General features: G+C 47.0%; 1 long non-coding RNA gene and 4 other non-coding genes across 6 annotated transcripts; all 5 read right to left on the reverse strand.

Moving 5' to 3' along the window:
* Window positions 1-2,666: 2,666 nt before the first annotated feature.
* On the reverse strand, window positions 2,667-6,942 carry LOC119388944 (uncharacterized). Of its 2 annotated transcripts, none has more exons than XR_005182916.2 (3): window positions 6,827-6,935; window positions 6,701-6,742; window positions 2,667-2,792 (listed from the first exon to the last, which is right to left on the reverse strand). It is a non-coding gene; the product is annotated as an uncharacterized LOC119388944 (long non-coding RNA). The 2 variants fall into 2 exon arrangements; XR_007415844.1 differs by having other exon boundaries at window positions 2,669-2,792; window positions 6,701-6,760; window positions 6,827-6,942.
* Window positions 6,943-8,290: 1,348 nt separating this feature from the next.
* LOC119392066 (U5 spliceosomal RNA) lies at window positions 8,291-8,415 on the reverse strand. The gene has a single exon (XR_005183659.1). It is a non-coding gene; the product is annotated as a U5 spliceosomal RNA (small nuclear RNA).
* Window positions 8,416-12,640: 4,225 nt separating this feature from the next.
* LOC119392053 (U5 spliceosomal RNA) lies at window positions 12,641-12,765 on the reverse strand. Its single transcript, XR_005183645.1, has one exon. It is a non-coding gene; the product is annotated as a U5 spliceosomal RNA (small nuclear RNA).
* Window positions 12,766-18,332: 5,567 nt separating this feature from the next.
* Window positions 18,333-18,457, reverse strand: LOC119392054 (U5 spliceosomal RNA). The gene has a single exon (XR_005183646.1). It is a non-coding gene; the product is annotated as a U5 spliceosomal RNA (small nuclear RNA).
* Window positions 18,458-22,967: 4,510 nt separating this feature from the next.
* On the reverse strand, window positions 22,968-23,092 carry LOC119392064 (U5 spliceosomal RNA). The gene has a single exon (XR_005183656.1). It is a non-coding gene; the product is annotated as a U5 spliceosomal RNA (small nuclear RNA).
* Between the last annotated feature and the right edge of the window lie 2,307 nt (window positions 23,093-25,399).

The raw sequence follows: 25,399 nt of genomic DNA on the forward strand, positions 1-25,399 counted from the left end.
TACATGAAGATGGACATGAAACCCGAAAAGCCGCTCACCAACTTTGTCTGCCTAAGCAGCTGCCAGGCAACGTTCGAATACAGAGTGCACTGTCCAGATCCGCTCTAACATGGACTTCCCTGGGCACGCTCCACCACTGTTGTTCCTTCCTACAACCGGCCGGCCGTCACTGCTGCGGGAGCAAGTCTTGAAGGTGTACCTACTAGCGCCTGCAGACGCCAAGTTCAAACCAGAGCGACACAAGGCCATTCTTTTACATTGTTCCGGGGCTGGGGCCCAGGACATTTATCGGACATTACCTGCAGGGTCCTGCGCCGCAGCACCGGCAGTGCCAAACACTGCAGCACTTGCCTAAAAGGGTGACGACAGTTTGCTGAACATACTGTAGCTGGCGCAAAGCTAGAAACACGAAAAAGGGCCGGAGGAAAGAGACAGAAGAGCGCCAAGAGCGTCTCTTTCCTCCGGCCATTTTTCATGTTTCTAGCTTCGCGCCAGCCACGATAAGTTCAGCAAACTAAGGCACCAACTCGCCCAAAAACAAGTTCTTTTAGGGTGACGACAGGTCTGCCGCTATCATTCCTGACAAGAGAACGCGCGTAGCTAAGAACGAGAAATGGGTGATGCTGCAGTTGATGAAGAGAGTAACTAGGATAGCCAAGAGGGAGGCAGCATGACAAAATGCAGGGCCATCACACTCCAGCTGCTAAAGTAAGACTCAAGGTCAAATTCATGTGATAAACTACACACTGGTGTCATTTTTAGTTTTCCACTGTCGTGTCGAATACTCAATCGGGCAGGCAGGTAGGCGTCTGAATAACAGACCGTGTGTGGACATGGTAACATTAGGAAAAAGATTTCACCTTGAGGCTTTCTCGCACTGCACTGCAGGACAAATGGTTGTGCACTTTGTTCGAAATTCTGCAGGTCTAATTTTTGAGATGTGCAGGAAAATTCTCATCAACCATGCCAAGTAAATTGTTGACAATAACGACATGTCTCCTGGATATGCACGTGAGCCTTCCAGGAATTAGTGACTGGAACATGCAGACTGTGTGTTGAGTGGAGGCATTTCCCCCTGCAAGGAGCTGGCAGTACCTGTGATGCTTACCAACTGTGGCTGGCAGGCGTGTGCACTACTTGTCATGAAGGTGCCAACTGCATCAACAGCCCGGCTTACTACATTTCTGTGCCTAGTGTTTTTGCGAAGCATTTAGTTCACGTCTACACAAAGCTTTTTTTTTTGTCCCTGTGTGCACCATTCTTCGAGCCCATGTGAGTAAAAGCTGCAACTATGATGCAACATGTAAAGCATAAGGGCTGGGAAGAAATATGCTTCATGTCACTTTGGTCATTGCTATCGTTCAAACCAGGAGAAATTTTCCACGTTCAGCATGCCGGTGAACCCTGCACAACCTGCAGAGTGGGAGCGACTGTTAAAAGAGGATTGCGAGCCGACTGCAACACGACGACGTTGCATTTTACTTTTTGCACGCTGACAGTGATGCTGTATCTACCGAAGAAATGTCGGATGTGGCACTTGTAGAAACTGTGCAAGATCGCAGTGATGGTGAAGGTTCGTCAGAGGCAGATACATTAGCGTTGCCTACCGCGAAGGAGGTCTTGGACGCACTGTACATTCTGCGCCGTCACATTGGCTCACAGGATGATGAGGCAGCATTGGATGAGTTGGTTTGTCTGAGCCACTGCGTGACGTCATCTTTGACGAGAGACAAGCCAAAATAACGCAGTTTTTTTGTGCTAAATAAATATTTGAAGTGAGTGGCACTGAACTGGCATCCGCCACATCTTCGTTTGGTTTTCGCGATAGTTTCTCTAGTCTTTACTCGAAAACTGCATGTAACGAAAACCTGGATGTAACGAAAATTCGCGAACTTTTTCCAGTTTCGTTATATCCAGGTTTAACTGTAATCGCAAGAAGGAATGTACAAATGGCACAGTGCCTTGTATATATTCAGTGTAAAATAAACATTAAGTGTCAAAAATATTTATCTGGGTGGGACTGACAAGTCTAGACAAAGAACAGCCAGGCATGAAATTGTAGCCAAGACAAAAAACTAAGACAAAGAGTACTAGAAATTGCATTGGCCAAAATGCTTGGCCCCCATATCAAGAACATGCTTGGCTATTAAATCGTATTTTACGACAGTGCCAAACATGGCAAGAGGTGTTTCCAATCATTTGCCAAGCATGCCCTTCCTTCGCTTGGCCAATGGTAGGCTTTGGCGCGATTATGTTCTTAAAACTGACTGAGGCTGTTCGTTCTATCCAGCCGCACACGAATGGTCAATGTGAACCGTGACAGACGTCACGGCCCGGCATTGACCAATCGCGTGCGGCTGGATAGAACTAACTGCCTCCGTCCGTTTTAAGAACGCGTACAAAATCGCGCCACTTGTCACACATGCCAAGCACACTCGCCCACCTCTCTACCTTAATGCCAAGCACATACCTCGCTTGGCATCCAAGAACTTTTCAATCATGGAAAGCTTGGCGAATGATGGTTTGCCATGTTTGGTTCTAGGAAATTTTCCTGGTAGGGTACACACTTCTTGCAATTAGCCATGCAGGGTTCTGACTTTCTGCCTAGCAGTTTGGTGCAGGCTTCTATCCTCTGGGTACCCAGTGGACCTTGAAGCCACTCGTAAAACAATACAAGGTATTTGTTTATATAGATGCCCTACATGCTAGTTTGAAAGCTCACGTGTCGCTGACAGTTGCCTCCCTTCAGCATAATGGTTTCCCACGAGTCCAAGGGCAGCAGTCTTCATGAACTGCACAGGGCAAAAGGAGCCACGATAAGAAACAACGAAGTGGACAGTACATGCGTGTAATTGAATTGGCATGCACCGTCTTGCCTGTCGCATGCTTCTTAAATGCGCTATCCCTCGGGTCTTATCGTTCAGGGATTTGAAGAGCTAAATAAGCTTGGAGGACACTTGAAGAGGCCTTGCAACCCTTTTTCAGCATGATCAGAAAACTGTGCCGATTGGTAGTCGAGGCTCTCGAGATCTCACGAGCCAAGCATTATAGTGCTGTACGCAGCCTGGAATTTACAACTGATTCTCAATGTCAGCTGGAAATCACTCCCTCTTCTCTCGACAAACGATGTCATAAACCCAAATGACCGCGCCACAAACCCAAAGTCCATGGCCATTGGCTGACTTGAGCCTTTTAAGCTCCACAGTTACCAGTTACCGCGGCCACCACCATGTGCCCGCGCGCGCACTTGTAATCACACTGAAAGTAAGCCACGCGTTCAACGAAAAAAAAAAGTGCTCAAGGTCATGATGTGCGTTGAAGAACGGACGCATCTTCTTGCCCCCTTGTCATTCCCCAACCCCACATAGCATTCAGCGCGCTCACTGGTACGAAAGGAGAGAGAAGCGCTTGAAGTATGCAACAAATCTCCAACTCTGCTCATACTTGATGGACTAAAGACTTTTGCAGCAGTCGATTCGTGAGGCAAGAAGCTCTTTTAATGAAGACATTCGATGATTACTTGAAAAAGTATTGCAGGGCCCCTCTAAGTTTCAACTTTAAGAATGCAAAAAGTAAGCCACGGACATTTGAAAATTACCTTTGTAAATAAACGAATTGGGCGCACCTGGGTACAATGCATGTGTCATTGCCATTATGATCCCGGAATTCCTGGGCCTCGTAAGCATGCTCCGTACTTTTGTAAACAGACGCAACTTTCTGTCAGCAGCTTGAAGCTCCAACAAGCACTTTTACTCCTCCACGAGGCAGACGCTAGCCGATCCAGCTCGGAGTTCAACAGCCACGCCAAATCGTTTGTCCATCCGGTTCATGGGTCACTCATTACGACACCCAAGTAAGTTGCACTGCCTTCGCAAAGCAAGGCACAGTGGCATTTATTCAAAGGGACTTCCGAGACATTGGGATGCTGGCGAGTGGCACCACGCACGTACTCGCACACCCCCTTGCCCTAAAACATGGTGGCTTCTTTCCCAGAACTCCGCAAAATCGAAACTGATGAAAAGCACACCGTAACATGGTGCATTTATAAAAGAAGTCTCTTGCCTTTTCATTTTTTGCAAGAAGCACATGGACAGCCATACACCTTAATTTAAAAAAGTGAAAAAAATGCCTAAAAAATTCTGTCTGCGTGTACAACTGCATTAGATACCACCTTAGAAAGGTGCTTAGCTGTACTTTCTGCGTATAATAGCATTGCAACTAGCGTGAAATGTGTAAACTGAAATTCATGTTTCCCTGGAAATAAATCTGGCAGTTTGTTTGCGTTAACAGTTTTATGTTTTCGAGATGGCCACGACCGCACGTATGCTTATGGCTAGAACCGCAGCGCTGGCAGAGTATTTACAGCTTCCGCCTACAATGTGGGAGGTACTGAGTTCGACTCGCAGTGCCAACGGGTACCCACCAGTTTTCCTAGTGGGGAGAGAAGTACCCTGGCCTGGCGCTCGGTGTTGTGGGCACTCATTTCTCGAGAAGGTGGCACCTGCTTTCTGCTCTCTTTCACTACCCTGCCCCCAACGATGCTGAGCCATACTCTCTTGTGGGTTGCAGAAATAATCATCTTTTCTGTCCTTAAGCGTCTCATCATATTGTAGTTTTAGGACGTAAAACCCCAACAATTATTATTATCTCTGTCCTCAAACCACTACTACTCCCAAGCAATACAGCTACTTCACAATGTAGGCACCTTTTCGCTGTTGCTATTGCCTACCGTGATGCATAGCATATGGGGCATCAACATTAGGGAGTTTTTGAATAGGGGCTCCCAAGAAATAGCGTAAAGGCCACTGCGCATGTGCGAGACCCAAACAGCATTAGGGTTTTGCGTTGGGGACGCTATTTCTTGAATTTAGCGGGAGCCCCGATGCTTGCCCCAAAAGCTTTGCATCAAACAAACATGACGGCACCCACTGAAGCAACGGCTCTTGGCCAAGACTGGAGTGACCTATAGAATAGGGGGAGTGTCCAAAGCACCGCAGACCCTATTCGAAAACTCTTAGCTCCTGCTTGACCCAAAGCCAGCACATGCAAAGCGCTTTGGGGCCCCTAACTTTCGGGACCCCTAATCAGAAACTCCCTATTATGACAACAGGGAGTTTTCCAATAGGGGCCCCAAAGCCCTTTGCGTGTGCTCGCTTTGGGTCAAGCAGGAGCTAAGCATTTTCTAATAGGGTCTGCGGCGCTTTGGACACTCCCCAGGGGTCTAGGTCGCTCTAGTCTTGGCCAAGAGCCGTCGCTTGAGTGGGTGCCGTCATGTTTGTTTGATGCAAAGCTTTGGGCAGGCTTTGGGGCTCCCGCTAAATTCGAGAAATAGCATCCCCAATGCAAAACCCAAACACTGTTTGGGTCTCGCGCATGCACAGTGGCCTCAATGCTATGTCTTTGGGGCCCCTATTCGAAAACTCCCAAACATTACAAGTAATAAGCAGTTTTAGAGCAGAATGCACAAAGCTTTGCGTTAGCGTTTGTTGCCACTGCGCATGAGTCGTGTGCTATCCTTTTGAATACTCCCGTTAAAGGGACACTAAAGAGAAACAATGAATGTGTTTAGATTGATAAAGTGTGCTCGGAGAACTCTTGTGTAGTTTATTTCACCACCATAGGTTTATTATTAGAGGAGAAAACCAAGTTCAAAGTTTCATTTTTAAATTTCGCGCCGTACTTTGTAATTCGTGACGTAAAAGACTTCAATGAGCATTTAACGTATTTTGACGCCACTGGCTCGACGAAATTTCCGCAAACTCGTTATGTCAAGTCTCTTCGACTCAAACGACGGCTCTTGGCCAAAACTAGAGCGACCTAGACCCCGGGGGGAGTGTCCAAAGCGCCGCAGACCCTATTCGAAAACTCTTGCTCCTGCTAGACCCAAAGCCAGCACACGCACAGGGCTTTGGAGCCTCTATTCGAAACTCCCTAACTAGGTAGTTTTGGAACAGCGTACGCAGCGACAGCATTCGTTGGGCAGGATACGCTCTATCCGAAACTTAACGTGAGTATTAGAGAGGATAGCATACGACTCGCGCACAGTGGCGGCAAACGCTAACGCAAAGCTTTGCGTACCCTACTCTTAAAAACTCCCTTTCCTATGGTTGCAACGGTTACCGGTGACGTTATTAGGCAGTTTTAGAATAGCGTACGCTAAGTTAGCGTTAGCGGCCCGCTATTTCCGTCACTTAACGGGAGCCCGCAAGCGGTTAGCGTACGACGCATGCGCAGTTGCGCGAAAAGCCAACGCGAAGCTTTGCGTACGCTATTCTAAAACTGCCTATTGTTCAAGCACTGAAGAGCATGCGGCCTACTCAACTTTCAACAGCTTCACAACAGCTGCACGAGCTACGTAGAGGGGCTTTGAAGCGAAACTTTGCCCGGCTTGCTCATAACTGACCCCGGAGCATGACAGCATTGCTGTCGCGATATATTGCCAAAGCCGCACTACAAGTTGCTGGAATTAAAAGCCATAAAGAGTTGGAAAGCGAGCGCACACCACTGCAACAGCGCGAAAGCCGCACGACTGAAACAAAAACATGGCGGTGAACGCGGCGGAGTAGCAGGGTCCCCAGCGTGGTATGGCCCCAACACACTTCTTTACCTAAATGCTCGTCTGTCACATATTCAGCCTGACAACGAACGAGGAAAACTCACACGGGCCAACCACTGACAGCGCCATAGTAGCGATACTTACGCATGGCCAGGCAGAACCTTGCCGGGAAATTGGCCGCGAGGGCTGGAACAAGAGTGCGCACTAGAATGTCAAAGCAGTCAAAGTGGTCAAAGTCAGCAATAAGTGAAGCGTCTGAAACCACGGTACCTGAAACCAAGCAAAGTGCTGCTTGGACTACACGGTGAGGCATATTCGTGGGTGTTCGACAAAAGGGCTACGAAAGGGACAAAACAAAAGACGTTGACAGGCGCTGAAACTGATGCCGAAACAGCCGCCAATGTGACTCGCGCACATGCTCGCACATGTGACTGATAAAAACTAAACGCGCCGTCTGTCGGCGCAGCGGCGGAATAACAGTTGCTAATAATGACGAGAAGCAAGAACTTGCCCGAAAAAAAATGCAGCTGCGTATACATAACAGTACAATGATTTATTCTTTTGTAGCCTCTGCACACCTAGCAACTGTGGTAACTGTAATAAACATATTGCATTTTGCTTCAGAATCGAAACCCAGGGGGGGGGGGTGTCGAAACCAAGATCGAAACCAATCATTTCATAAAATCGCAAAGGGGCGCCCTGGTGTTACCCTGGTGCGCCGTTTCTCCCATTCATCGCAGCGCCTGGCGACCCGGTGTGAATGGCAAAATTTTGTGCCAAATTCGACAAACAACACCGGGACTCCCCGTTGCTACAAGGATTGTGCGAAACGGCGAACCAGGGCACCCCGGGGCAATTTGAGTTGCTCGCTAGGAAACTATGCATTTCATGAAGGTGCAGTAACTGCTCTCCAGTTTTTGTTTATGGGACTGATCGGTTTGACGTCCCAAAACAACTTAGGTACCGTGTCTGGCAGAGCTAGTGTACTCTCTCTGGCTAACTCAGGCTATGAGAGACGCCGTAGTGAAGAGAACCGGATAATTTAAACTACCTGAGGTTCTTTAATGCGCGCTCACATCGCACAGTAAGTACACTGGCCTTCAGCACTTCGCCCCTATCGAAGGGCGACGGCCGCGGCTGGGAATCGAACCCGCGTCTTTTGAGTCAGCAGCTGAGTACCGTAACCACTGCGAGTACAAAACACAACAGACAAGGGGCCCAATCCAAAGCGGTCTCTCAAGACCGCAACCCTCAAATGCTCGAATCATGACGGCCTACATAACCCGCATCATAACCAAGCAGTGGCCAGTGTGTCGATCAGCCCCGTAACCATGTATCATAATTTTTTTATGATAAATGGTGTTTTACCGAAAATAAATAATGAAAATAGGCGTTTTTCTCAAATAGTCAAAGACTTTAAGCAAGTGCCCCCACCCCACCCCGAAAAACATTCCTGGCTACGTACGGGCCTGGTGTCGATAAATCCGGCGTCGGCAACATGTGAACGATAACGAGTGAAACACAGCGTGCGAAAAGAAGGGAGAAGAAAGGACACGAGAAAACAGCGCTAAAGAGACATCACGCAGTGAACGAAGTGGGCTCGCCCACTGATCTCCACTAGACCACGCCAACCACGCTTTCTTCCTTAGGCGAACGCCGAAGTACTCGCGAAGAAGCGCCGAGGATAGAAACCCAGCAGGTCTAAACAATCTCACTTTCGATTTCAGTATTAGGCCTCACCCAAACGGGTAAGGCCTCCCAAAAATTGGCCTATAGGCTCATTGGAGTGTCCCTCCCCACGATAATCTTTAGTAAAAGGCGAAAGATTATTACGTGGATTTGAGGAGAGACCTGAGCGACGACTTTCAGTGGCCCTTGTTCAGTCCGCATGAATACGGACTTGGCTTCGTGGCCAAGGTTTCGCACAAAAACTTTTTGAAGTTTGGGGTTTTAATGCTCAATGTTTCAGTTCCTCAATACATTTTATTGCTTTTCTTCCCGTTTCAACATACACTTCTTAATAAATTAATGTCAATCGTTGCGGCATTCTAGTTTAAAAGCTGAAAATGTTGATAAAGATTTTGTGACTTATTACACCGCACGGCCTCCCATTTTGAAGACCAGTTGAAGCGTAGCAGTCGCCATCTATTGTTGAACATCGCGGGCTGGGCCAACGCCACCAAGCTTAGCTAAGCCTCCGAGATTGGGAGTGGCAGTTGCGGCTCTTGTGGATGTTTGTGGGAAACTCGATTGTTCGCTGCTGTTTTTCACGCAGCATTCACTAATTTTTGCGTGTGCACGGTACACTCTGTGTTTGCGGAAGCCTGATGCGTTGTTTTTCTTGCAGATTGGTTAGAAATGCGGGCTTGTGATCGGACACAACATACCCAACTCATCGAAGCAACATTTTGTCGCCTTCGTGCACTTTGGTGCCCCTTTGAGGAGTAAAATGCCTCAATAAATGCAGCAGGAATCGTCATTGAGTGTTAATTCTTTGTTTAGAAAAACCTGCCGCTACCGCTCTTCTGGCTGATGCAGGTGAGAGGAGCTCTTGACGCTGTTAGTGTGATCCTTCCGGACCGTTCCACGAAACACGAGACCTCTAAAAACGTTTCATAGAGGTTTTGTGTTTCATTGGGCGTGTTTGGTCGCGTAACTTGAATTACTGTGATAACCTGACAGGCGTAGTACATATACATGGATTGAACGGAGAAGTGTGTGTGTGTTTATTTAATGCCGTCTGCAATCAAAGCAGTAAGAATGCAGACGATTCGGGACACTGATCTGCGATAGAACACGTGCAAGCCCAGACGACGCTGAACCAGCCTCATTTGTAATACATGCAAATGCTCCGTAGAATTTAATTTTTTTTTTCACATAACTTGACTTCCTCATTCTGTTATGGCGGCGATTTAATTACTCAATAAATGCCCAAAATATCGCACTACATATTTAAACTTCGCGCGCTAGGCACTAAGGTTGAACGCGGAGCCATCGCAAGAATCTCCAAAAGTCAGGAGGGCCGGCCCGATCCGAAGTGCGGAAAGCTGAAAGGGGGGGGGGGGACCTGGCCTAGCAAAGACGTGTATTAGAAATGTGGTGCACTAGGTGAATTCAAATACGCAGTTACTGACTTCGGAGAGCAAATAGTGTCTAACCGAAGGTGAGCGTAAACTGCAAACTCACACAGATTAAAACCTTCATACGACAAATAATAAACTCTCCAGCCACTTTGCTAAAGTTAAACTTTAAAAGCTATAAAACTGACCCGACGTTTCGGGACCGATTCGGTCCCTTCCTCAGGGGTGACTGTTCGGCCGGCTCCGAAGCTAGCGAGTTTCTTTGGTGGTGTCCCCCTCTCCCTCGTCCTTCTTCCCGCCGTTCTTCTTGCCGCGGTGTTTCTTCCACTGGTTCCATAGACCGTGCACGTACACATTCGGCAAGGTTCCAGTTGAGCGGTTGACATTTCCCGGTGTTGTTTGTATATGCCAGGATTCCAACAACTGCCTTTTTGTGTGGTTGCCTTCCGTGTCGATGACCCGGGCGTCGTCAAAATTGATGCGGTGGTCCATCTTTTCGCTGTGTTCAGCGAGGGCGTTTCGCGCGGCGTTGAAGCTACGCACGTCGTTTCGATGTTGCCGTATCCTTTCGGGGAAGTTTTTTGTCTCACCGATGTAAGTGGCGTTACAGTCCGTGCATGGAACCGCGTAGACCAAACCGGGGCATCTTTCTTTTGGCAATCGGTCTTTTGGCCGTGGCAGGAGACGCCCGATTGTTGACACGGGCTTGTGCGCTACCTGGATGCCTTCTCTTCCCAGCAGCCTGGACAGTTGCTCGCTGATTCCCGGAACGTATGGGACCGAGATGCGGTAGGAACGTTTGGGGGAAGCCTCATTGTTAGTGTCACCCATTGCAGAAGAATGCGGATGGGGGACGCTTTCCCGGCGTCGCTGGCGCACTCGGCGAATAAAGCTCTTCGGGTATCCATTGTCCAGGAGGTCGGCGGTGATCGCTTTTTCTTCTTTTCTCCGTATTTCCTTGGAGCTGCAGACGGCCTCTGCGCGATTCAGGAGTGTGTTGACCACTGATGTTTTGTGGACGGTCGGGTGGTTAGAGCTGAACTGCAGGTATCGTCCGGTGTGTGTAGGTTTTCGGTACACCGAGAAGCTCAAACGTCCTTTCAGCCCCGTTTTTTGCCGTTTCACTAGCACATCCAGAAAAGGAAGCACGTTGTTCTTTTCATGTTCCACGGTGAATTGAATCGCCGGTTCCATCGAATTTAGGTGTGCCAGGAAACCGTCGATGTTAGACTCCTTGATCACGCAAAAGACGTCATCCACATACCTCAAAAATATTTCTGGTGGTTCGGCGAACGTGTCCAAAGCTCGTGTTTCGATGTGTTCCATCGTCAGGTTTGCCGCTGTGGCTGAAATGGCGGCTCCCATGGCGGTTCCCCTTGTTTGTTGGTAGAATTCACCTCCGACAGAAAAATATGTTGCGTTGAGGCAGAACCCCATCAGACGGCACAGTTCGTCCGTGCTGAGGTTCGTCCTTTCGCTAAGGTTCTCATCCTTCTCCAGGGCGGCTCGGGCAGCTGAGACCGCGAGGGGTACGGGCACGCTCGTGAACAGCGAAACTACATCGAAAGACACGAGGCTTTCGTCACTGCCGATTGTCACCTCCGACATGCGCTGAACAAAATGGGTGGCGTTCTTTACATGCCTGGCTGTCTTCCCCACTAGTGGTGACAGGGTCCTGTGTAGATGTTCGGACAGCATGCGAAGTGGGGATGTTCTAAAGTCAACTATCGGACGTAGCGGTATCCCCGGTTTGTGTATCTTTGGAAGGCCGTAGAATCCCGGCGCGGAACCGTTTCTGCATATGAGGCGCAAGTACAGCGTTCTTGATTCTGGGTGGTCTTTGGAAATGTCAGCCAATAGCTTGTTTAGCTCTCGTTGAATCCTGGGTGTGGGGTCTTTCGTGAGTTTCACGTATTCAGGGTTGTTCAGCAGGTTTTTTATCTTGTCCTCATAGGATTTCCGATCAAGTATAACTGTCGAGTTACCTTTGTCTGCTGGTAGGATGGTTATGGTTGAGTCTTTTCGGAGTTCTTGAAGTGCTTCTTTTTCAGGTTTTGTAAGGTTCCCTCGCGGTCGAGCTGGTAGCTTCGAGAGGATTCCAATGGCTTTGAGTCTTACGTTGTCTCTTGAATCGCTGTCTATGTGTTGTATGCCATCTTCAACAGCTGCGATGATCTGTGGCAGAGGTGGCGGAGTAGTTGTATTGAAATTGTGTCCTTTAGACAGAACGCTTGCCTCATGCTCGGATAGTTGTCTTGATGACAGATTGACGACGCTTTTTGGTGGTCTTGCTGTCGTTCCGGGGCTCCTTGCTGTTCTTCAGTGCTGCGAGTTTACTCTTTAGGGCTGTTTGTTTGATTTGGTCTGTGGTTGCGGCGACGTTTCTTGCGAATGTATCCAGGGACCCGAATACGTCGGGCATCTGGTATTCCAGTTGTCTGCGGAGGAAGTATAAGTCCAGTTCCTTCTTCCTGATGATGTTGTGGCATTCGTGTACTCGGGCTTTCACGAGGCGGCGTTCGGCTTGTGCCACGACGTTGTTTCCTTCCGGCGTGTGGACCAGGCGCTTGAGGCGTAGGCTGCGTGGTATCACGTTCAGGTCCTGGCACGTCGTTCAGGTCCTGGCACGTTCAGGTCCTGGCACATCCCGGGTTAAGTTGACGTACCGTTTCGCTAGCAGGGTTGCTTTTTGGCCGTAGTCAGCGCGTAACGATTTAAATGTGAACATATTTGACAGAGATCTGTCTGGCTGGGTGAAAAATTCATACGACAAATAATAAACTCTCCAGCCACTTTGCTAAAGTTTGGTCTGTGGTTGCGGCGACGTTTCTTGCGAATGTATCCAGGGACCCGAAACGTCGGGTCAGTTTTATAGCTTTTAAAGTTTAACTTTAGCAAAGTGGCTGGAGAGTTTATTATTTGTCGTATGAATTTTTCACCCAGCCAGACAGATCTCTGTCAAATATGTTCACATTAAAACCTTTCTTTTGACTTCAATGCTAGGCCTCACCCAAACGGGTAAGGCCTCCCAAAAATTGGCCTATAGGCTCATTGGAGTGTCCCTCCCCACGGTAATCTTTAGTAAAAGGCGAAAGATTAATACGTGGATTTGAGGAGAGACCTGAGCGATAACTGACAGTGCCCTCGTTCCGTCCGCCTGAATACGGACTTGGCTTCGTGGCCAAGGTTTCGCACAAGTACTTTTTGAAGTTTGGGGTTTTAATGCTCAATGTTTCAGTTCCTCAATACACTTTATTGCTTTTCTTCCCGTTTCAACATACACTTCTTAATAAATTAATGTCAATTGTTGCTGCATTCTAGTTTAAAAGCTAAAAATGTTGATAAACATTTTGTGACTTATTACACCGCACGGCCTCCCATTTTGAAGACCCGTTGAAGCGTAGCAGTCGCCATCTATTGTTGAACATCGCGGGCTAAGCCAACACCACCAAGATTAGCTAAGCCTCCGAGATTGGGAGTTGCAGTGGCGGCTCTTGTTGATGTTCGTGGGAAACTCGATTCCTCGCTGCTGTTTTTCACGCAGCATTGACTAATTTTTGCGTGTGCACGGTACACTCTGTGTTTGCGGAAGCCTGATGCATTGTTTTTCTTGCAGATTGGTTAGAAAGCGGGCTTGTGATCGGACACAACATACCCAACTCATCGCGGCAACATTTTGTCGCTCTCCTGCACTTTGGTGCCCCTTTGAGGAGTAAAATGCCGAAATAAATGCAGCAGGAATCATCATTGAGTGTTATTTCTTTGTTTAGAAAAACCTGCAGCTACCGCTCTTCTGGCTGATGCAGGTGAGGGGAGCTCTTGACGCTGTTAGTGTGATCCTTCCGGACCGTCCCACGAAACGCGAAACCTCTATAAAACGTCTTTAACGCGTTTAAAACCTCTATAAAACGTTTCATAGAGGTTTTGTGTTTCATGGGGCGTGTTTGGTCGCGTAACTTCGAATTACTGTAGGGGTGCCACCTGTCTGGTTTTAGACCGGCCAGGCCGGTTTTTCAGATGGCGGGCCGGTTGCCGGTCCGCACCGGCCGCCATTGGCCGGTTTTTTTTTTTTTTTTCTTTTGTCATAATATCGCGATTACTTATTTTTTGGGTGTTTTATAAGCGTCAGTTCAACAACTACAACGGTAAATATTTATCGTCAATCACCAAAACTCTTACGCTATTAGTCAACCACTTTCCGGGATCCCTTCAAGTCTAGCGCGATCATTGGAATAGAGCATATTATTGCGCGTGTATGGTACATGACTATCCGCCATTTTTGTGGCATATGCACATTTTAACGTTCCTTTGTGTCTATAATGCCACTGGCCTGTTGGATTCAGACGCAAAGAGCTTTTTTATGGAAGAAGCATTGTCGTCCCTTTTCAGTGCAGCACATTCAGAGTTATAAGCGAAGCGTCGTTCCAATTACGGGTACTTTTATTAGCGGAGTGTGCAGCTTTTGTTTGTGCACTGGGTGTATTTGGCTCAATGAAAGTAATGTTACATTAAATGGCACTGCATGCCGAAGAATTGACATAGCATCCCTAGCAAAAATGCCAATAGGATTTCCTATTGGTCCAATAGGAAATCACTATTGGTTCTATAGGACATCTATTGGAGCTGTATTGGTTGTATAAGACTTCTATGGGTACCAATAGACACCAACAGCCACCACCTATTGGTCTCTTATTAGACCAATAGAAGTTGTATTGGTCAAATAGGGACTGCCTTTTGGTGTCTTATTGGACCAATAGGAGTTGTATTGGTCAAATCGGTGCTGCCTATCGGTGACTTATTGGGCCAATAGGAGTTGTATTGGTCAAATAAGTACTCCTATTGGTTTCTTAATGTACTAACAGAAGATGTATAAGGCCAACAGGAGTTTTATTGTTCAAACAGCTACCGCCTATTGGTAGCTGTTTATAACATCTTATGACTGATTGAGCGCGTCGGACCCGATCCCGATCAAATTTCTTGATCATGATTGGCTATATTATACGCAAGCTGCAGACGGGATCATTTCACTTTTGATAAGTCTGATCCCGATTGAGCTTAATCGTACACCGTGAGACACCGTGTGCAGTTAGCAACTCACGCGACTAAAAGAGTTATATAAAAAGGCTGCGTGTCGACCACGGCGGTACGGTGTCTCCGTACATGCCGTGCGGTAAACGGGCACTATAGTAAAACACGCTAAAGAAGAACTTGCGAAGGAATTGACAACACAGACACCACAGAATAATAATAAAGAAACCGCCATGAGATCACAACCGGCATAGAACCAGCCAGGTGACGAACAAAAAAAAAAGTGAGACGGTGCGCGGCGTGGCGACGCTGCATGTGTGAACATTTTTTTTTTACACGTTCCTTGGTTAAGCAGGCTAAGCCATGTGCTAAGCTTTAAGATAAGCTTTGGATAATATGTAAAGTTTATAAATATTTATGCTAAGCAACATAAGTAGTGCTGTAAAGATACAGGAGAAAGAATTGTGGATCTGCAAACGCGACCGACCGTGCGTTTGGCGCGCCATCCGCGCTCGGCCGATACGAAGACAAGCCCAGCCTGCGGCCAAGCTAAGCCAAAACGTTGTGTCTGTCGCCATGCGGCCATAGCGCGCGCTTTGTGTGATCTCGATGCTTCACGTAAGCCTGCTTACACGATGTTTGCTTTAGTGTGCTTCCGCGACGATAACGTGAAGACTGTGTTCAGCGTGCACCAGATGGAGACGTTCTGAGCCATAAATGACTTGGATTTCGACTGATTTCGACTCTACAAAGTGGCACCAAGAATAATGGCAAGACGAGCAACAAGGCCCATGTGCTCCGATTGTTTGGTGAGTTGAGTGGGCATGGTAGTTACTCCTATTTAGTATTTATTTGATATCACCCTTTTTTTTGTATTCAAACTTGGGACGAAGCTGAAAGGTCGGGAAAACAAGTCCCTTGTCCTTTGTCTCCGGTATTTGATGACAGCGAGACCAGCAACGCCTCGATTGCTCCGATTGTTTGGTGAGTTGAGTGGGCATGGTAGTTACTCCTATTTAGTATTTATTTGATATCACCCTTTTTTTTGTATTCAAACTTGGGACGAAGCTGAAAGGTCGGGAAAACAAGTCCCTTGTCCTTTGTCTCCGGTATTTGATGACAGCGAGACCAGCAACGCCTCGATTGCAAGTCCACACGCTCTCAGAAGTTGAATGATTGAGCGCATATATTATTGCAGTTTGTTTTTGTGTTTGTCACTATGCACAAAAAAACGTAGCATAGATTAGAGGTAAAGGACAGGCGCCCTGCTCGTGAGTGTAGTTGGAGTCTCGCAAGCCCTTTGTAAGTATTTACAACGTGCGTGTTAAGCCGAAAACGCGTTTATCGTCTCATAGTAAAACGCTCTAGTCGATGCTGTTTGTGTGTTGTAGTGCGCGCCAATCGGCTTATCATACTTGTTCGACATAATGTCACAAGAACCACAGAAGGCCACATGATAATTCATTATACAAAATGTGCATAGCATATGTACTGCACTGGTGCGATTTTTTATTTCATATTTTTTATTTTTACATACTGCAGCCCAATTATGGCTATCGCAGGAGTGGGTTTATTAATGTTGTTGGCTTAATTGCATAAGCACGTAACATGCAGCACGTGTGTTATATCCAACTCATTGCAGCCTGACTGCTGTGTTGGGCTTGCAACGATATGGAATCAAGGCTGCCTTTACTACTGTCTTACATATTACCGTTGCCTCATCGTGAATCTACCCTAGCTTAATTTATTTCATGTCATCTTTAAGTTGAGATTTAGTGGCATGCTCTAGTATGATAGTCGCACCACCATCGTGAAAAAGAGCACGTCACAGATAGTAAGTGATTATTGAGTTTGCTGTAATTTAAGGACGAGTTTGCAGTTCATTCTTGGGTACAGCTCAAAAAACACAGGACGCAAGCGTGTAAACGGGATAAGGTGCTGCTTAATTTTTAAAAAAAATTTTGCCCCTTTCTTTTCCTTCCTTTTTTGCCGCAAAATTTTGCCGATATACTGTTTTCTTCCACGCAATAAGCCACAGTTGGGTGTGTAATATTTCACTCAGTTTTTTGCTATAGTTCAGCTCCTGCAACATTGTGAACATGTGCAGTGAATTAAGGTCTAGATAATTTCTCACTGTGCCGTCTACTTTCTATACATTGCTTTGAAGGTAAACTTTAATTAAACATGTGTTACTGTTTTCTGATTTCATGGCTCTGTTTATTTACAGAATCTTTCAGGCACTTCCTCGAGTGCGGATGAGGCCCGCAAGATCGCCAACATCATCAAGGGCCAGAAGAAGCACTTGTAGTTTCGATTATGAGAATATATTTGAACATATGTCTCATTCATCCACTGTGATTATCCACTGTGATTCATCCACTGTGAAGGGGCGCTGCCACAGTGTGGGCCTTCTGCATGACGACAAGACACCCATAAAACACTTGCGCAAGACTAATTCTAATGGGGCTGAGAAGTGGGCAAATACAAAACTAATACAATGCCAGCAGGCAAATACAGAACCAATAGGCCAATATAATTCCAGTTGGCGAATAGAGAACCAATACACCAATATAGGTCCAGTAGGCTGATATAGAACCAATAGACCAATAGCCAAATACAGTTCCAATAGACCTATAGAACCAATAGACCAATAGGTGTCAATAACCCAATAGGCTATTGGTTTTTTATTGGGAATTTTTGCTAGGGATCTATTGTTCAACATTATTTTAATCTCTTGATAACACCCCCCCCCCTCCCCCCATCGTAGGGCCGGTTTTTTTCGGTAAAAGGTGGCAACCCTAGAACGGAGAAGTGCCTGTTGGTGTTGGTTTTTTTTTATGCCATCTGCAATCAAAGCAGTGTAAGAATGCAGACGATTCGGGACACTGATCTGCGATAGAACACGTGCAAGCCCAGACGAAGCTGAACCAGCCTCATTTGCAATACATGCAAATGCTCCGTAGAATTTAATTCTTTTTCACGTAATTTGACTTTTTAATTCTGTTATGCTGGCGATTTACTCGATAAGTGCCGAAAATATCGCACTACATATTTAAACTTCGCGCGCTAGGCACTAAGGTTGAACGCGGAGCCATCGCAAGAATCTCCAAAAGTCAGGAGGGCCGGCCCGATCCGAAGTGCGGAAAGCTGCAGGGGGCGGTGAAGGGTCGGGACCTGTAGAGTTACTGTACAGCGGTGAGCACTGTTGCGGTGAACACGCGAGCGCTTGGCCGACGGCACTATCAGCGCCGCGTAACAGCCATCGTTGAAAACATTGCACATGCGCAGCATGTGCTTTGCGATACACTCTTTCCACCACGCGCACTGCGTCATAGATATGCTTGTCGGGGATACGCTTGCGTGCGCGCGGTGGAAAGAGTATTTCGTAGAACGCATGATGCGCATGCGCAATGTTTCCACCGATGACCGTTTCGCGGCGCCGACAGAGCCGTCGGCCACGCGCTCGCGTGTTCACCCTAAGAGTGCTCACCGCTGTACATGCTATACAGTAACTCTAGGGACCTGGCCTAGTAAGGGCGTGTATGTGATTAGAAATGTGGTGCACTAGGTGAATTCCAAAGTCAGTTAAGGATAAGTAAAGGTCCGAAGGTGAGCGTAAACTGCAAACTCACACAGATTAAAACCTTTCTTTTGACTTCAATGTTAGGCCTCACCCAAACGGGTAAGGCCTCCCAAAAATTGGCCTATAGGCTCATTGGAGTGTCCCTCCCCACGGTAATCTTTAGTAAAAGGCGAAAGATTAATACGTGGATTTGAGGAGAGACCTGAGCGATGGCTGACAGTGGCCCTCGTTCAGTCCGCCTGAATACGGACTTGGCTTCGTGGCCAAGGTTTCACCAAGTACTTTTTCAAGTTTGGGGTTTAATGCTCAATGTTTCAGTTCGTCAATAGACCTTATTGCTTTCCTTCCCGTTTCAACGTACACTTCTTAATGAACTAATGTCATGTCTTACTACGTTTTCGTTTAAAAGCTAAAATTGTTGATATAAATTGCACGACGACTCCGCACGGCTTCCATTCTGGGTGCAGCCACGGCCCACTAGAGACACGCGTATCGCCGCAGTCCGGCTCCCACCGCGAACAATGAATGACGTCACTGACACGTGACCTAATGCTATTACGTCTAGTAACGTTGATTACGTCTGCTTGCTGCTTTTTCCCTAAGTAAGTTTTGAATTTTCCCCAGTTTTCTCCGTGTCGCCACGGAGTGCCCAGTTGGCAGTATGTCACGCGCTTGATGAAGTTCACGTCATATCCGGTTTCGAGCCAAACCGGGGAGAGCCAGACGTTTTTAGTCGATTGCATTTATACTTATTTTATTATTTATCATTACCTTACGGGGCCCTCGTGGGGCGTTGTGTAAGGGGGATAGTGCAGCGCAGATACATAACCGAGATATAAATATACAATAATACGCGTAACTTCCTGTTAATTGTTTTCATTGTCCTTTTTCGCTCACCCAGGCGACACCATGTGATTCTAACACTAGGTCACCGAGGTGTTAGTTCACATTTGATTCAGATGTAATTCGCTTTAACTTGAATTCACGCGTCTTCACATTTGACTCGCATTATTATGCACTATCACTGCGTGCAAGGCTGCATCCAAGGAGGAAAATTGGCTGCAACATGCCTGCATACACGGCACAGTGGGTGGTGGCATTGTAGATCGTCTGAATTACTGATATGATGAAGGATGATTAAATCCTCCTTGGATGCAGCCTTGCACGCAGTGATAGTGCATAATGCGAGTCAAATGTGAAGACGCGTGAATTCAAGTTAAAGTGAATTAAATCTGAATCAAATGTGAACTAACACCTCGGCGACCTAGTGTCACAATCACATGGTGACGCCTGGGTGAGCGAAAGAGGACAATTAAGACAATTAATAGGAAGTTACGCGTATTATTGTACATTTATATCTCGGTTTTGTATCTGCGCTGCACTATCCCCCTTACACAACGCCCCATGGCCCCGTAAGGTACTGATAAATAATAAAATAAGTATAAATGCAATCGGCTAAAAACGTCAAGATACTTCAGTGAGTGTCACGTGAGAACACGGGCTTTCGGTTCTCCTCAATGTTACCAAATGGACTGCTTATTTTCTGCAGTGTATCACTACACGAAACGCCACATATCCATATTGAGATCTGGGCCAGTTGGTTCATGATACTTGACGAAAGCCAGCAAAAGAACGGGACACGAGAAAGACACGGGACACGCGTGTGTGTCTGCCTCTTTCTCGTGTCCCGTTCTTTTGCTGGCTTTCGTCAAGTCCCACAACTTATCTTTTAGAAAACACAACGTAGATAAAATGTATTTCATTCTGTATCGCTCATGCCTTGTTCGATAAAACAGACGACATTGCAAAAGGGACGACCCTGTTGCGAAAAGTGGTAGACTGTGCAACACACGCGTGATGCAGAGCTTGTGGGTTCAACTTAATTGCCCAAGAGCGGCAATTAAGTTTGTTATTTCCTTTTCCCTGGGCTTAGTCTGTATACACTTTCATTTAAGCTACAAATTGCGTGGAAACTACTGACTGACGTCTGCAATGTGCATTTTCCGCTAATTATATGAAGTCATTTATTACAGCAATTATAACTTACACCTTCTGTCAAGCGGAACCAAATTACTTATTCTCCTCAAATCAACGCGGCTTTAAGAAGGTTATGTGTGACAAGCATGAACTCACAATTAAGCGACCTTCACAATTGAACGCGATCTCCAACAATAAAAATAATGGGCATTTGCCGGAATATTCGAAACTTCAAATATTTCGATTCGGATATAGTTCGGTATTCAATTCGATTCGCAAAAGGCACCCTTACTCTACGGAATATCCGAACCCCACAAAGGTTTATAACAAGTGTGAGCCTTAGCACAAAGAATTACATACCTGATGTGCTAAATTTCGCAAATTTTGATGCACGAATAGACAAATTATAATTTCGGTTGCCACTTTGCCCCCGTCCCACTAATGTGCTTTTGCAAATGTTGTGCCAGTATTGAAGCGTAGTGGCCAGAGCATGCCATTGTGTATGAGGCCAGAAATTATGCTTAACAAAACTACCGAAACAAATTTAAAGCCATTGAAAATTAAGAATAAATGTCTAAAAATAAGGAAGCCCAGAATTATCCTGGGTTATTCTAGATGAAGCGCCTGCAGTGAACATTGCGTTGATCAGTTGTCATTGCTCCTCCCAATCCAGAAAGCATGCTTCGATGATTAAACTATGACGACAGTATTAGCACATCAGCACTTGGGTCTTCAGTAAGCGGCTGTTTTCATCGTCTGCACGTGGCATGCACAACGGTGGCGCTGTTTCCCGAACATGCCAAGCGGCTATCTATCCTCCGTGGCAACATTAAATAACTGGGTATGTGACTATGTGTAATTACTGTACATCGATAATGAAAACCAGCAGAAGCCAAGGAAGGTGTATACGGGTCGTTGATTGTGCTGTTTTAAGTGTATTGTAACAGTTGTGATATAGATGCGAAGAAACTGAAGTGGACGAAAAGACAGCTTGCCGCTGGCAGGGACCGAACCTGCGACCTTAATTGGGATTACGTGCCCGGTGCTCTTGCCAACTCAGCTATAGAGCAGCGGTCGTACCCTCGACCACTTATCGGGTATTTATGCGCACGAAAACCCTGGGAGTGTCGCATACTGCCTGAGGCATCAACTCCGGCAGAGTTGATGCCTTCCAGGTGAGCGGCAGTATGCAGAGGGTATTACCGCGGTGGTAAATATGCGCGACACCCCGAAAATGCACTGCGGAAGCAGCGTCAGCATTGGTCAGCCTTTGCACTCCCACAGTCCAGAAAGGAGTTTCTCTTCTTTTCCTTTGAAGAGGTCTGCACTGCCGCGCTGTTGCACTGCATTTTACGGTTACTATATACTTCTTCAAGCAATGCAACAGCCATTTGTATTCCGTATTGGGAGTCGGCACTTTATAATCACTGGCATATATAGGCTTACTTGCTTTTGGTGGGGTAGAAAAATATTATAATAACTGATTACTAAATGCACGCACCGACAAACAGCTATACTGCACGAGAAAAGATATGTGACACAGTTTAATAAAGTTTGACTGACCGGCCGTCTGTCGGCGCAGCGGCGGAATAACAGTTGCTGATAATAACGAGAAGCAAGAAATTGCCCGAAAAAAAAAAATGCAGCGGCGTGTATATAACAGTACAATGATTTACTCTTCTGTAGCCTCTGCACACCTAGCAACTGTGGTAACTGTACTAAACATATTGCATATTGCTTCAGAATCGAAACCCTGGGGGGTGATCGAAACCAAGCTCGAAACCAATGACATCTTCATGAAATCGCAAAGGAGTGCACTGGGGCGCCCTGGTGTTACCCTGGTGCGCCGTTTCTGCCAATTTTTGTGCCACTTTCGACAAATAACACCGGGGCTCCCAGTTGCTACAAGGATTGTGCGAAACGGCGAACCAGGGCGCCCCGGTGCAATTTGAGTTTCTCACTAGAAAACTACGCATTTCATGAAGGTGCAGTAACTGCTCTCCACTTTTGGTTTATGGGACTGATCGGTTTGACGTTCCAAAACAACTCAGGTACCGTGTCTGGCACAGCTAGTGTACTCTCCCTGGCAAACTCAGGATATGAGGGACACCGTAGTCAAGAGATCCGGATAATTTAAACTACCTGAGGTTCTTTAATGCGCGCTCACATCGCACAGTAAGTACACTGGCCTTCAGCACTTCGCCCCTATCCAAGTGCGACCGCCGCGGCTGGGAATCGAACCCGCGTCTTTTGAGTCAGCAGCTGGGCACCGTAACCACTGCGAGTACAAAACGCAACAGGCAAGAGGCCCAATCCAAAGGGGTCTCTCAAGACCGCAACCCTCAAATGCTCGAATCATAACGGTCTACATAACCCGCATCATAAACAAGCAGTGGCCAGTGTGTCGATAAATCCGGCGTCGGAAACATGTGAATGATAACGAGTGAAACACAGCGTGCGAAAAGAAGGGACAAGAAAGGACACCAGAAAACAGCGCTAAAGAGACGAAAGACGAAGTCTCTTTAGCGCTGTTTTTTCACTCGTTACCATGAACCAACCAGCCCAAAGCGTTCCCTACTGCAACCATGAACAGGAACTCATCATATCACGCAGTGAACGAAGTGGGCTCGCCTCGCAGACCATGCTTTCATCCTTAGACGAACGCCGAAGCGTCTCGCGAAAAAGCGCCGAGGATAGAAAAACAGCATGTCTACACAATCTTTCCTTCGATTTCAGTATTAGGCCTCACCCAAACGGGTAAGGCCTCCCAAAAATTGGCCTATAGGCTCATTGGAGTGTCCCTTCCCACGGTAATCTTTAGTAAAAGGCGAAAGATTAATACGTGGATTTGAGGAGAGACCTGAGCGATGACTGACAGCGGCCCTCGTTCATTCGGCCTGAAAACGGTATTGGCTTCGCGGCCAAAGATTTGCACGTGTACTTTTGCAGCGAAAGCTGTTATGAGATCATTTCACCGGCAGTTTTCGGCGCCGTATTGTCCGCCGCAGCCGCCGCAGCCGCCGGTGTCCGTAATCAGTATTGCTCGAAATAAGAAAAAAATTCCAGGATGGAACGAGGTTCGAACCTGGGCCCTCAGCGTGGGAGCCCAGTATTCAACCTCTGAGCCATGCCGGTTTTCTTTTCTTTATTGCCGGTTTATTAACGTCACATGTACTGTAAGTGGTGTCTGAGCCATGCCGGTGCTTGAAACTGCTTTGCAAAAAGGTCCTATACAGGCTTCATGTCGGGAAGGAACCACATTAGCACATGCAATATAGCATGGTAGAAGAGTAAAATAAGCACCAAGCGTCGCACAACGCGAATTCTGTAACCAGGCGTCACACAATGCGAATTGCGCAACGAGTAGGTTGTTGAATGCTTCCAACCCATTACAAAGGGCTCTGCCATAATTCTTCATCGTCATCAGGCACAGCATCAACAAAGTGCGCATAATGCCTTACATGCGTTTAGCAGGTACCAGGCTCTCCGTAAAATGACGAAAAATGGCGCAGTGCCTGCTGCCCTACTTCTCAAAAATTACAATGATTTATAGCGTAGTGGGTTCCTCGAAGTGCACTTGTATTGGTTGCCAAGGAAGCCCATAATCGCATGACAGAGTTCTTCAATCATACCAGTTGCGAAACTGCGTTCCGAAACCCGGACATGCCATTGGCCAATTCTGCGGGAGTTAGCAGATTGTCGCGCCATCTGGGAGCTACAATACAAAACACTAGATTGCCCCTCTTGCGTGCGCTCTTCGCAGGCTGCTCAACGCCGCACGCAACGCTGGCGTTGTCACCGCCATGCTGGCCATGCCCTTGGCTTGAATGGCGCCGCTGTCAGCTGTTTTCGCTTTGCACAGGTAGTAATAAAAGGCGTGTCAAAGCGTCTAGTTTAATTTGGTCGAAGGAGCTGTTTGCAATTTCGTGCTACGATGCTTCTGATTATTTCACTGCGCCCTAATTATTTTTGTTACTCCTCGTTTGCTCACCTGAAAATGTGTGCTGTGCTCGAGGACAGGCTACTCGCGGGAAATTTGAGATGACGAATCTTTGAAGTGTTGCGCTCTGCGGTTACGTTGTGTCTCACAAACATGATGTGAACGATGGTCGCACAAACTAGACACTGATACGGTGGAGTGAAAACCAAAGCACATCAGTACCGACCAGTACATACCATAAATTGGCCGCTATGTCTTGCGCTCAGCGGTCGCTTCCAGTAACCGCGAAACCAATGGGACACAGGGTGGGATATCATATAGTAATGAAATTACGATGATAAAAAAGCGGAAACATTGAACAATGCTATGTACTTGCAAGTAACGCTCCAAGCGCTGTTTTCTTTTCTGGTGCTATGTTCGTGGAGTCTTTCCGAAGGTACCGGCGCATTTTACTTGCAGACGACACGTTTGCTGCTCGGGCAACGTCGTCTGCTGCCGTTGACAGACTTACCCGTACTTTAGATCTGTTGCGATAATTTTGCAACGCGCAGCGTACGAATTGATGTAGTTACTGTGTCGACATTTAAATACCGAATAAAGTGGAAATGGTACTGCCTAAAGCATATCGTCTGCATCGTGTGTTTCGCCGGCGGCACTCGGCAGCTTACCAGACTCCCTGCAGTTTTGCACTTTTGCGCGCTCGTTCAACACGATGAAATATGCCTAGGAAATGCTCGGTACCCGGTTGTCCATCAAGCGGCAACAGCACCCTACGCAGCGGCGGCACAAGCACAAGGTCAGTGCATTTTTTTGAGGTGCCGAAGACGCAGGAGCTACGAAAGAAATGGGAGCAAGTGCTTTTAGGAAGGGGCGAAGCATTCCGTGACCGCAGTCTCATCTGCGAAAAACACTTCGCCCCCGAGGACATCATTAAGTGCTGGACACATAACATTCAGGGGAAAATTGTGGAAATAAGGAGAGAGCGGTGGGACCTGAGGGAGCATGCAGTTCCCATACATTCGCATGAGGCAGAATTGCACACTGACCCAAGCACCGACACAGCAGAGGGTGCTTCCACACAAGACTTCAATGGCTGTTGCCCAGTTACTGAAGTTCAAGAATTATTAAGCATTAAGCAGCTCTATGGTTGGACCATTCAAAACATTAATGAAGATACATTCGCCCTATACAAGCCATCTGTGCTCAATTCGGTCCTCTTCATTGACAAGGCAATT

The sequence above is a fragment of the Rhipicephalus sanguineus genome, chromosome 4 (genome assembly GCF_013339695.2).
Source record: "Rhipicephalus sanguineus isolate Rsan-2018 chromosome 4, BIME_Rsan_1.4, whole genome shotgun sequence".
Taxonomy (NCBI): Eukaryota; Metazoa; Arthropoda; class Arachnida; order Ixodida; family Ixodidae; genus Rhipicephalus; species Rhipicephalus sanguineus.